At 38.1% G+C, this 13,018-nt stretch overlaps 1 long non-coding RNA gene across 6 annotated transcripts in view; it reads left to right on the top strand.

Annotated features, from left to right (window-relative positions):
* The window catches only part of LOC131404095 (uncharacterized), a 73,005-nt gene that overhangs the window by 19,667 nt on the left and 40,320 nt on the right, over positions 1-13,018 (top strand). For 3 of the 6 annotated variants that reach the window (XR_009219725.1, XR_009219722.1, XR_009219726.1), the window contains 2 exons: positions 12,543-12,625; positions 12,724-12,836. The exons of 1 other annotated variant lie outside the window; for it this stretch is intronic. This is a non-coding gene — a long non-coding RNA (uncharacterized LOC131404095). Of the gene's footprint in view, positions 1-11,924; positions 12,004-12,542; positions 12,626-12,723; positions 12,837-13,018 lie in introns of all 6 variants that reach the window. 2 more of the 6 variants (XR_009219723.1, XR_009219724.1) reach the window with 2 other exon arrangements.

The raw sequence follows: 13,018 nt of genomic DNA, 5'->3' as shown, positions 1-13,018 counted from the left end.
AAAATTCATATATTATATTTGCATCACATTAAAAAGGTAGGCTTTTTTTTTTTCTTTTTGGTGTAGTGAAAGCTCTACAACTCAAAGAAATGCAAAATGGATCACTAACCCTTAAAAATAAGTATTTAAATAAATTTTATTTATATGAATACAACATATAGATTTAATAGTTATTTAACATGAAGAAAGATCAATGGCAGTATCTGCTAATATATTTGAAATTCCATTATAGTGAGGGCATTATTCTAAGGGAAAAATATGGTGGAATGAGTTTAAGGCAATTGAGACAAGATTATCTGCAAATCTTCTCAACAATTTGTCTGTAATGACACAGAATTTGTGAACAATACCAAAGAGAATAAAGGAGTCTTTACATTTTTGCAATAAATAACTTTTTCTTCCCTTCTCCCTTTAAAAACAAAGAGGAATAATTTTAGAGAATGATAGTGAAGCATTTTGAAAGTAATGGAAAATGCTAAGGAACCGTTTCTGTGTCTCATTATACATCTTAAATTGCTGTTCCAGTATCCTAGATTTGCTTAAACAGTTAACTACTGCCACACATAGCAGTAGGTGACTCTGAAAAAGAAACACTGCTTGTACTGTCCGCCCGTGGAACATGGAACAAACAAATGCTGATGGACTCCAGACAGTATAGAGGCCCTGCTCAGACTGAGCCACATGACTAGTGATGGAGCCCTTGGAGAATCTTGCCTTTGAACAGTTGAAACTTGAATTTTCCCAACTTGGCAATGGAGTTAAAACTCCGACCCTCAAACAAAGCCTGGGAAAACAAAATCTAGGGCACTGAAATACACAAATAACGTAAGCTGTAAATAACACAGAATTTTTGTTCCCCTTTGAATGTCACTCCTGCATAAGAAAGCAAAATTCTTCAGAAATTTGACGCTATCTGAATCATCCAGGCCTTCTTCGTCTTTTCCAATTTTATTCCGGCTTTGAGAAGAGAAGGTTGGTTATAAATCCCCCAATGCCTCATCCTTAAAGTAACAGTTGAACTAGTTACTAAAGAGTGGGGAAAGGAACTGGCTCTGCTGTCCCCAAATCAGAGATTTGTTTACTGGATTGAAACATTATAACGGGCTGAAGCTGCTGTTGACCTGCTCATTTGGAACAGATTTAAAATCTCACAATATGAAAATTATTCCAGAAGGAAGAGAAAAAGTGCATGTATATTTACATATCATGTAGACTATTAATAAAAAATAAAAGTCTTTTCTGATTTGGTCTTGGGTATTCTTTATAAATTGTAAAGTAGAAAATCGCTGAAAAAATCCAAATTTCACATTTACTCATAGTCACTAGATAGTTGCATATCCTATATTCAGAAAAACACATGTTGCTGAAGTCAAATGTCTGAAATCAAAGTGAATTATCAAACATTGAAATGAATATATGAAGAAATGAGGACAAAAATTATCTTTGCTTTATCTCAATAGCTGTAACCAAAGTATTGTATACTGTACACCAATCTAGAGACACAGTGGGGTTGCATGAGAACCTGAGGAGAGAAATCAATGAAGATTTACACCTATGGGAACTGCAGCTCAGAAGCTATGAGGAGAGAAGGCCAGTATCTCAGGGTTAAATAGTCAGGTCATTTCTGCTGTTATCTGCTTTGTCTTTGTTTCTCTTTTTCTCCACCGCCCTCCCATAGATTCCCAGTTCTATAGCTGAATACTCAAGAGGGGTCCAACAGAATCAGGCTTTGGTTCTGTCTTTATTTTACGTCTATGTGACAGGAGGAATTAAGTTAATCTCTCCAAATTTCAGATTTTCCATCAATTATATACAGGGACAAAAACAGCATCTATCAATGGGTTTAATAGTGATGCGAGGTTTAAAATAGATAGTGGATGATAAATAGTTAGCATAGCATTTGGCATAGAGTGAGTATTCAACGTTTCTTAGCCATTGTTACTTTTTCTTTTCTGCCACTAACGTTTGACCTGTAACAGCTTACCCAGCCTTAGAGATTACATAACTTTTAAGCTTAATTCTCCACAGTTAACTAACTCAGTGTCTTAGATGCCCAATTCCAAATTTCCAAAAGAGGAATTTGATTGGTTTAGGTCAAAGTCACTATTACGCTTGTGAACTGCCTGCCTTTTCATTGGTGTCCTCCTCTGGCCAAATCAGCTACGCCCAGGGGACATAAGAGAAAATATGGAATCAAGTAGCTTACTGTTCACATAGCAGGAGTTGTGGGTAAGGCAGTTCCCTTAGGGATGCATGTGTGGGTTAAGGAGGCAATGACAGAAGTCCCTAGTAAACTGTGGTTCCCCATCTTACTGATATACTGTAGCTGTAGTCTCAGTATTGGCATATCGTGTAGATAGTTTAGGTCTCCAAATCTAGATTAAAGATTTCCGAATTTTCAGGTTTCCGCTATTCACCAAGTGTGTTAGATGATCTCCATCTCTTCCCTTCCCTCTGATGACATGGGGTAGAGTCTGTATCGAAACATGAGAAATAACTGGCTGTCAACGTGACTGAACTGGTCAGTATTATTTGTCACAGCAGGTCCTCCCAATCAATCCAGAAGTGCCATAGTCCTGTTGCAATCAGGATTAATTATTATGAAAGCCAGCTGTGGCTCATCTATTTCATTGCAGATGGCCACAGCCTTTGATTCCATTCAGAAAAGTAATTTGTCACCAAAAACTCAAATGCCGCCTTCACAGTATTTTACTTTCAAAGACATAGGGAGGATAAATGACCATATGGAGCTGAACGTGGGTTCATCAAACCTGTTACCGAGAGTCTTGTCTGTGTTGCAAGTGGTGAAATGGGGGCTGTTAATTCCTAGTTCTTAAGTTCCTTTGTATAAACAAATTTTGTTGAGTTCCACTGGACTTTTTTTGGTCCTTTGCCTCATACAGACACTACATGTCTGGTTTCCTAGTTTAAGAAATCCACATAACTCCCTATGAAAAGACAAATGTATCACTCCAGTCTTAATAATATAATATAATATAATAATATATGAGGCTTCTAACAAGTGGTTTTATTGTTGTACTCATTGCTTCCCAATTTTGATAAGCATTTAAGTTTCCATATAAAATTACTTTATTCATTTCAGCAATAAAGAAAGAAATAGATGAAATAGAAGTTTGGTTTGAAAGTCTCTGTTTTGCTCAAGATAAGCTGGTAAAAAGACATTGGTTGAAGTTACTGAGGACGGAATTTCAAAAGCTTACTGCTAATTTGAACTCTATCAAAGGAACACACATTTGTGCACCCATTTTTCAGTATAAATCAAGAAATAGGAATAATTGAAGTGCTTTTGTGTGCTAAATTTTCATTAAATATAATTCAAATCCTGGTCCTAGGCCTCAGTCTTGTGTAAGGTTTACTTTAGCAAAATAAATTAGAGAAATAATGGACCAAATAAAGCTTTCTATCAGGAAATCCACACAAATTGAGTTAAAAAAAAGTTTAGAAAAAGTAATGGATTTCTTAGATTCCTCTAAACGTATTCTTTTATTATTTTTAAGGCTGCGTTATTTTGGTCATTCAAAGAGCTTATCTTCACTCCCTGAATGAAATCAGATTGCTATCTTGTGTAATGAACTCCGAAAAGAGTGGAAAGAAATGTTTCCAGGGAAGAATTCAGTAAATCATGCTTAATAAATTGCTAGTGAAACTTGAAAAAGAAAATATAAAAGAAAATAAATGGCAGTAGGTCTTTGTGAAACAAACCAAGTACATTTTCAGCATGTTATTTGATAATTTATAAGGCATGTGTAAGTCACAAGTCATAATGCTGGGTAAAATATATATGTTATGTTGTTGTACTCCTTCTACATTTTTATTTAAAAGAACGTATTATCAGCTTGGATTTTATGGATAAGCTGGAATGTAAGCCTAAATTTAGGATAGCTTGAGGGATTTATGTGGTTAAACAACATTGAATTCTGAATTTTTCTATAACTATGTCCAGTCATCAGATATCTAGAGGTTTGCTTTATTGTTTTGTCCTTCACCTGCAAAAAAAGAAGTGATGGTGTTTATCAGAAACTCTTGTGGCGGATGGAAGACCAGCAAAGATCAATAGGTTAATATTTATAAACCACAATTCAGGTGATAAAAAGTCTGCAAATGCATAAAATAAACATTATGCTAACGATAGACTATTGATCATAAAAAATTACTTTGCCCCACGGTAACACCTTTCATTTGTCCTGTACATTGTATGTATGTTCATGTCAGATAGAAATTAAGTAATGGTAATAATTATCATTTAATAACTCCAAGACTGATGTGGAGAGCAGAGGTCTCAACATGCTTTTTTTTCGTTCCCAAAGTTTCACACCTGAGATGTTAAAAAATTAAAACCTTTCCTAATGTTTTGTCAGGTAAAGCAAAGCATATAGAAGATGGCATAACAAACTCTACTGTTTTAGCTTTTCACTTAGGAATCTTATGAATAAAAATTATTTTGAAAATAATTTAGATTTTGTCTAACGTTTTTAACTTTTTCAAAGAATCTGCTATTTTTCTGTATTTATGTTTCATTTACTGCCTATGGAGGTCGGAGAGGAATTACTATTCCTCGTTCCAGTCGATGATATTAACATTCTTCTAGTCATCCAGATTCATAACTTCAGTTTAATCTCTATTTTTTCTCCTTGTTCACTGCCTTGAACCACTTGTTAGTCCTGTATAGTCCAGACCAAAATATCTCTTACACCTATCTATTTCTTTATATTCCCACTGCCTTAAGTCTCATTTCTTTTCATCTGTATCATTGTCATAACCTTCAAATTGGCCTTCTCGTCACTGGTTCTGCCCCTCTTAATCCATTCTTCACTTTGAAGGTCTACTTTGCTACTATCGCTGCTCAAAACTGTCCATGGTTCCCTACTGCACCTACACTAAGTACAAATTCAGTACTCCAATTTCCCTTTGCAGTCCTAAATTCTAGTTAAACACACAAACTTTGGAATTTGATCAAATTGAGTTTGAATCTTGGTTCTAACTCTCGCTCTTTGTATAATCTAGCAAATATTACTTAAGATCTTGAAGCCCACCATAGGGTTTGTGTGAGGTATAAATGACACAATTAATTGATTAATTGATTAATCAAATATTTACCAAATGTCTGTTATGTGCCAGGCATTGTTCTAAGACTGGTGATAAATCAGGGAACAAGAGTTTCTAGGGAGATGGACAATAATCAAACAAACAGTGGACACACACACACACAAACTTTTTTAAAATAAACTTTCAATTTTAGATTAGTTTTAGATTTACAGAAAAATTATAAAGATAGTACAAAGAGCCGCCCTCACACTCATTTTTTCCTATTATTAACATCTTATATTGATATATTATTAACCTTAAGTTCACAGTTTATTCAGATTTTCTTAGTTTTTACCTAATGTCCCAGGATCCCATTCAAGATACTATGTTACATTTAGCTGTCATATCTCCTTAGGCAATTCCTGGCTGTGACATTTTTTCAGATGCTCCTTGTTTTTGATGACCTTGACAATGACTTTAATGTTGGGTAGAGACAGGTAATAGGAAGAAAAATAGGCTAGATAAATGGTTGTAGAATGAAAGGGGCTGTTGTTTCAGATAGTATGACTAGGCAAGTCAACCTTTAAGGAGATGACTGTTGAACTGAAACTGGAATGCATCTAGAGAGAAAATAATAGAACTGTCTATGGAAAGAAATTTCTAGACCCAGAAAACGCCAATGTAGACACACTGAAGTGAGGCCTTGGTGGGTTGAACAAGTAGCAAGAAAGCTAGTATGATGGAATTGAGTAAAAAAGAGAAGGAATGGTAGCTACTGAGTTCAGTGTGGCAGTCTTGGGGTCATGTGGAAATGGTCTTGGATTTACTCTGAATGAAATGGGAAGTCCTTTGAGCATAACGTAATTTGATATACACGTTTTTAAAATAGCAAAAGCATATAAATAAATAATTTTGCATCGTATTACTATCATAATATTTTTTGATTACTATTCACACACTATGACCTAGAGCTGACCTGGATCACTAGTTCCCCAATCATACACCAAGCTTCCTAACTTCTGATCTCTATTATTCCCTTTGATGGACATGTGTCTGTCTCATCTCTCTTTAGAATCCTATCTAATCTCAAGCTCTATCTCAAACATCACCACTTTCAGGAAATCTTTTCCAATCCTTCTCTCTAGGATATGTTCTTTCTCATGTGTGTATATTAATATTTTTATATACTTAAAATTTCATCTAGTGCCTACTATGTGTAACTGCATCGTCAAATGCTAAGGATAAGAACAGGAGGAAAAAAGAATAAAAAGATAGTAGAGTCACTGCACTCTAAGGAACTTTTACTTGAGTGCGAAACAAGATATGTACACATACATTACAAGGGAGTGAATGGAAGGAGGAAAAATGTGCAGAAAATGGGTTGAGAGTAGAAGGAAGTATTCTCAACATTCCAAAAACAGAACACTGGTCTTAGGTTCTGTGCTACTGTCGAAGACATCCTGGAATCATCGTCTGTCCTCTGCAGAGTTCCTTGACTGTAGTAGGACTCGATAAATGTTAGTCAAAATTCCTAATTTTTCAGATGAGAACACAGGCACACCTGGGCACGTCCAAACTCATAGTGCCACTTAGAAGAATTAAGGCTGGAGGAGAGCTGGGCTGATGCCCGGCCTGTGCTCTATACTCAGTCATCCTGACAGAAAGGCAAGCGCTCCCCGTGGTCATAAACTTACTCAGAGGATTCCTCATCAGAAACATAATTGGACCTGTGGACTCCAAGAATTTCTTCATAAATAAATGACATAAACATGAAGATTATATTTCTCTATTAGAAGACTAAGACTAGGTCTGAATGTATAGTTTGACCTGGAGAAGAAAGCCAATTGTTTTCCTAAATCTCAATACACAATGTAAAAAGGAGGCATTGTGATGTTTGGTAATGACCCGGCTTTACAACAACTGAAAGCACCCTCCAAATTTCTGGCCTAATTGTCGTGAGCATCAACCAGTCAGTCAGCAGACAGTCACCGAGTGAGTGCCTGTGCTAGTACCCTGCTATTACTAGGTGTTTCCTTCTAAGGCACTTTTATTACTTAAAATAATCATTTAGATTATGGTAGCATTTTTTATTGCTCCAAATAAAATATCAACAAGAAGCAGCTCATAACCTTATCGATAAATGCCTTGACAAAATTCTTTATTGAGCCTGGTCTGTCACTATTAGAGCTAATCAGAGGGGTGGTGACTTCACACCTACAAAGTGCCCTTGCATTGATTTCTTAATTTGTTCCTTACAATAACTCTGAGATATCTTTTCTGATTAACTTTAGTTTTATAGATGGAGAAACGGAGCCAAAGTGAGTTTTCAAAGACAGCTCATTTTACAAATAGTTTATGCAGGATTTGAACCTAGATACTCTGATGCCAAAGCCCATCCTCTATAATAATAAGTTAAAAAATATTAAAATGAAATACATATTGGCACATTGACACATGGACTGTGTCTGTTTATCCATAAATAGGTAAATTAAATAAACATAATATATATATACACATACATATATTCATACAATATACATGATATACATACTATATATAATATACATATTATACACACACACAAACACACACATAAGTCAGTCCTGATCATGATGGGGCTAGAAAGGAAAGTACTTATGATCCTTACTGTCTACAGTGCAACTTGGGCAAGGAACTTAAAATAAAAAGCCTATGGGGCCATTACTCCTCTTGGTCTTGTTTTCTAAAGGCAGAGTGAGGTGGCTTAGCTATAAGAGTTTTGAGATGACTCAAATGCAGTCCTCTGATCATTGGTGGAGGGATGTGGTCAAACAGCAAATAAGACTGTTTGGCTTCAACAGTATTATTTTCCTCCCCACATCCCTCATTCGTACCTTAGACCTCTTTATCTTATCTTTAACTTCAGAGGCTCAAGGTTCTCATGTTGTCTTCCAGATGACCAATCTCTCTGGAGTCTTTCACTCAGCTCTACCCTGCAATCAAAATGCCTGAAATACTTTGATCCTTTCATTTCCTCATCAAAGCAGCCCTTTGGTGCTACTGATCCTGGCAAGGTCTTAGGAGGAAAGCAAACTCATGAACCAATTCAGGAATGACTGTTAATTTCCATTCTTTATCAAGTGACTTTCATCTGAAGGGGATTCTCCTCTTCACTCATTAATTCATTCATCTTTTCACTCATCAATAACTATTTATTTAGCAACCAGTTATGCACTAGGCACTGTGCCAGTTTCTGTAGATAAAATGAGGAACAAAAGAGGCATAGATCTTGCCTTCATGATTTTTTTTTCTACCAGCAACTACTTCTGTGGCAAATTTGGTGTAATTGTAATTAATGCAATGATAGACATCTACAAGTTGTTGTGAACACCAATAACCTTCCTGAGTCTGGGAGGTTAAGGAAGGTTTCTTGAAGAAATGATTTGTAAGCTGAGATCTGAAGAAGAGTAGAAGTTTGCAAGATAAAACAAATATTGATCACACAACGAGAAAGTACAGAAATAGCTTTAGTAAGGAACTCAAAGACAAATCAGACCCAAATTCTGCACCTAAGGAATTTTAAATATAAAAGATAAGAGTAGATTTATCCTTAAATATAGGAGAAGACAGAAAGTGTCATGTGAAATATACAGCAAAGTTCAGTGAGAGTTCAGAGGAAAAATGAGAATATTTCCATTTTGGAAGAACAAGAATGGAATTTGATGTAGGCTTCCAGAGATAGTGTAGTGAATTCTGTGTTGTACCAACAAAATCTCTCTTCCTGATCAAGATACTCATTCCCTGAGATTCTCTGAGTATTTGGTGCTAAGAGCTCATAGCCCTGTCCCTCTTCAGTAATTGCTTTTGACTGAAAGGACCATGTCACTTCCAATTTTACACCTCCTCCCAGGGGGAGCCCTCAACCAGGGACTAGTTAATGCGACATTACAAACATGTGGCCCTCCTCCCTGGATTGAGGTAATCTCTGAAGGATCATCTCAGTTTCAGAGCTTCCAAGGGGTTAAGTGGAAACCACACTTGCAATTATATCACATTTCAACCTCCCCTTCCTGCCCAATTCTTCTTCCCTTTCTCTTCCTTCACAATTATTCTCAGTAGCTCTGCATATGAGTCTCAGAATCTCAGTTTCTCAGAATCTCTGTTAACTGGGGAACCCAACTTGAATCAGTCAGTACTGGGAGTGGCTAGAAAATGAACCGTAAAATGGAATTTTGTAGAACGACAGACCAGATGGCAATGAAGATTGGTGGTGATTGGAGTATGGATAGCTCCTGACATGCTATAGCAGGCCAATTGTTAAAACTTTCACCAGTGGTGAATTGGACTTGGGACAGAACATTGGTGGAAGGGAATGCACTAGTGGGCACAATATCTCAGGTATTTGAGAGGTTTGAGGGAAATTATAAGTGTCATGGCATTGGATGGCTATTGCTTGAGGGAATCTATACATTGGAGTAAGCCAATGGAGGGCTGAGAGTAATCATCAATTATTCCTTGGACAGTATAAAAAAGATTCATCTAGTTGGAAGGCAGAAGAAGCTGAGTCAGCCCAGGGCGTAATTATAGAGTAACAAATCTCAAGAAGAAGTTGAATTCTCCATTTTAGCAAATTTGCTATGTCAGGGTGAGAAATGGGTTAAGGACTTCTAAGTTTATGTTCTAAAATTCTCGAATCCTTAGATTCTCTGAACTCCCTGGGACTACAAACGTGGGCCACCGCTCCCACTTAAAGGCTATTGCTTGAAGATGATGCAGAGGTCTCTGCTTTGCAAGACAGCATCCATACACTGTGGATCTAATTCTACTTTCCCTCCTGGCCAACAGACCAATAAATAGCGTCAAATAGCAATAATAAATTCACTGGATAAGTGCTGAGTTTGCTAATTGGGGAAAAGAACTATACCCTGATAACAATGGGGGTGGCAGCATCCCAAAATAATAGGCACTTTGGAAGCAAGATAAGATGTGATGCAAACAATGTTGGAGTGGTAAGCAGGATATGGGAAGATGTTGACTTGCTCAGAGCAATGGAGATGATTAATAGAACATGTTATTTCTAGGTTAATGGGTAGACGTCAAGGGTATTGTTAATCTATGCAACTTTAAAGAAATTAATAATTAGGATAAATAATCTTTTAGTTCTTCTACCTATTGTACCTATGCCATTGTACACTGGGAAAAGAGGATTACTGAGACATTTTTGAGGGCTGTCGGATACAGGGTCTCAGTTGATCTTGATATCCAGGGTACTTGTTGGAGTAGAGTGTATGAAGTCCGAGAAGAGAAAGAGATATCTTGGTAGTTGGCAAAACCCTCACATTGATTCCTTCACCACATGGAGTAAGAGCTATCACAGGGAAGGCCAAACAGCAGCCTCTGAAACTGCTCTCTTAAAACTCTAGTCAAGATAGTTGATCAAAAATAGTACTGCAGGGCCGGCCCCGTGGCTTGGCGGTTGGGTGCGCGCGCTCCGCTGCTGGCGGCCTGGGTTCAGGTCCTGGGCACCGCTGGCACACTGCTTCTCCGGCCATGCTGGGGCCGCGTCCTGCATGCAGCGGCTAGAGGGAGGTGCAGCTATGGCATACAACTATCTACTGGGGCTTTGGGGGAAAAAATAAATACAATTAAAAAGAAATAATAATAATACTGCATCCTGGAAAGAATAGCAGAAATTGGTGCCACTATTAAAGACTTCAAGGGTGCAGAGATGATGGTTCCCATAATATCTTCCATTTAATTCATCATCCTAGTTTCTACAGAAACGCAGATGGAGCCTGGAAGATGACAACAGACTTCTGCAGACTCAACCAAGTAGTAACACCAATTGAAGCTGTTATGCCACATGTACTATCTTTGCTAGAAAGATTAACATGGCCTCTGAACTCTTAACATTACATTACATTAATTGGAGCATGTACTCTTTTCCGTCTCCATCAGGGAGGACCAGAAGCAAATTGAATTCTTGTTAGATGGACAAGAGTATTTATTTACTGTCTTGCTCCATAGCTTCTGCTCTCTATCAAAATATAATCAGAAGGGATCTAGACCATCTACAGATGCCACATACTATCACATTGGACTACTATATTGGTGACATATTAATCAGACGAGACGAACAAAAAGTGGCAAGTACATCAAAGGCCTTAGCAAGTATGTGCGCTCAGAAGGATTGGAGATAAACCCTACAAAGATTTAGACAACTGACTCATCGGTGAAATTTTTAGGTGTCCAGTGCATGATAAGACATCCCTTCCAAAGTAAAGACAAATGATTGCATCTCATACTCCTACCACTATGAAGTAAATACGGTATCTGTTAGGTTTCTTCAGGTTCTGGAGGCAGCATATTCCATATTAGGATTATTGCATCAACCCATTTACTGAGTAACATGGAAGGCTGCCCCTTTTAAGAAATATGCTCTGTGCAATCCAGGCTGCAATTCAAGTAGCCTTGCCACTTGGGCTATACAATCTGGCCTACCCTCTGGTATTATACGTATCTATGGTGAGTAAAACTCCAAAAGAGAATCACAATATAGACATGCAGCGATCTGGAGCCAGTCATGCCATCTGCAGCATAGAGATATACACTATTCAAACAAAAAACTCCTTGTGTGCTGCTGAGCTCTGGTCGATATGGAGAATCTGACCATGAAACATCAAATGTTCATGGGGCCAGAGATGCCCTTTGTGAGCTGGGTTCTGGCAGACCCACTGAGTCATAAGGTTGGGCAGGCCCAGTCACAGACCATCATAAGATGGAAGTGATTCATCTGGGATGGGGTGTGAGTAGAGCCATGGGGTACAAGTAAGAGGCTTGAACAAGTTGCCCAGGATCCCACGTCATCTATCACAGTTGCATTGTCACCTTTTTCTTAGCTCAAACCTGTGACTACATGAAGGAATGTCCCTTATGACCAGTTGATGGGAGAGAAAAAAGGCTGAATGTGTTTCACAGGTGGGTTGGCTTGGAATGTGGGTACAAGTGTACTAGAGCTCCACTCAGGGATGGTCCCAACCGAGTGTGTTAAGGAGAAATTCTCCCACTAAGCACAGCTTTGGTTAGTGCACCTAGGTTAGCACTTTATGTCAAAAGAGAAGTGGTCCCAGCTAAGAATATGTATGCGCTTGTGGACAGTGTCAAATGACCCAGCTCATTGGTTAGGTGGCTTGAAAAGAGAAAGAAAGGAATATTCATAATAAGGAGGTGTAGAGACGAGACATGTGAATAGACATATGTGAGTGGGCACAAAGTGTGGTGATCTTTGCATTGCATGTTGATTTCTACCAGAGAGCATCCACTATGGAAAAGTTACTAAAGAAGCAAGTAGACAGCTTCATTCAGCCAGTTGACATCAGTCAGCCTTTTGTCACCAGCCACTCAAGTGCTGCCAAAATAGGCTTGTGAACAGAGTAGCCATAGTGGAAAGAAAGGGTGGAGCTCCAACACGTATGCACCTGCTTACCAAGACTGATCTAACTACTGTTGCTGCTTAGAGTCCAACATGTCAGTAATGGGAACGAACGATGAGCCCCTGATATGGCACCAGCCCTTGAGGGGATCAACCACCACCTTGATGGTGAGTAGATTTCACAGAGTTCCTTTTATTCTGGAAGGGACTGTGATTGATGCTGATTGATATCATGATGTATTCCTTATATGGATTTCCACTTTTAGCTTGCAGAACCTCAGCCTGCCTCTCAACCACCTCCTGAGAGTGTTTGATCCACCAACATAGAATCCTGCTTGACATTTTCTTGGATCAAAGAAGCCACTTTACAGCAAAGGAGGTAGGACAGTGGGCACATGGTCATGGGGTATACTTGTCCTATCACATACTGCACCACCCCTGGTTGCTGGTTGAATAGTCTCTTGAAGGTACAACGCAGGTACCAATTTGCTGATCATACCCAGTGTGGTTCCATCCCATGGCATGCAATATTCAGTTAAATAAATGACCATTATAGGATGC

Source organism: Diceros bicornis, chromosome 4 (genome assembly GCF_020826845.1).
Source record: "Diceros bicornis minor isolate mBicDic1 chromosome 4, mDicBic1.mat.cur, whole genome shotgun sequence".
In the NCBI taxonomy this organism is placed as follows: domain Eukaryota; kingdom Metazoa; phylum Chordata; class Mammalia; order Perissodactyla; family Rhinocerotidae; genus Diceros; species Diceros bicornis.
Note: the sequence above shows the minus strand (reverse complement) of the source record. Positions and strands in the feature narration are given on the sequence as shown.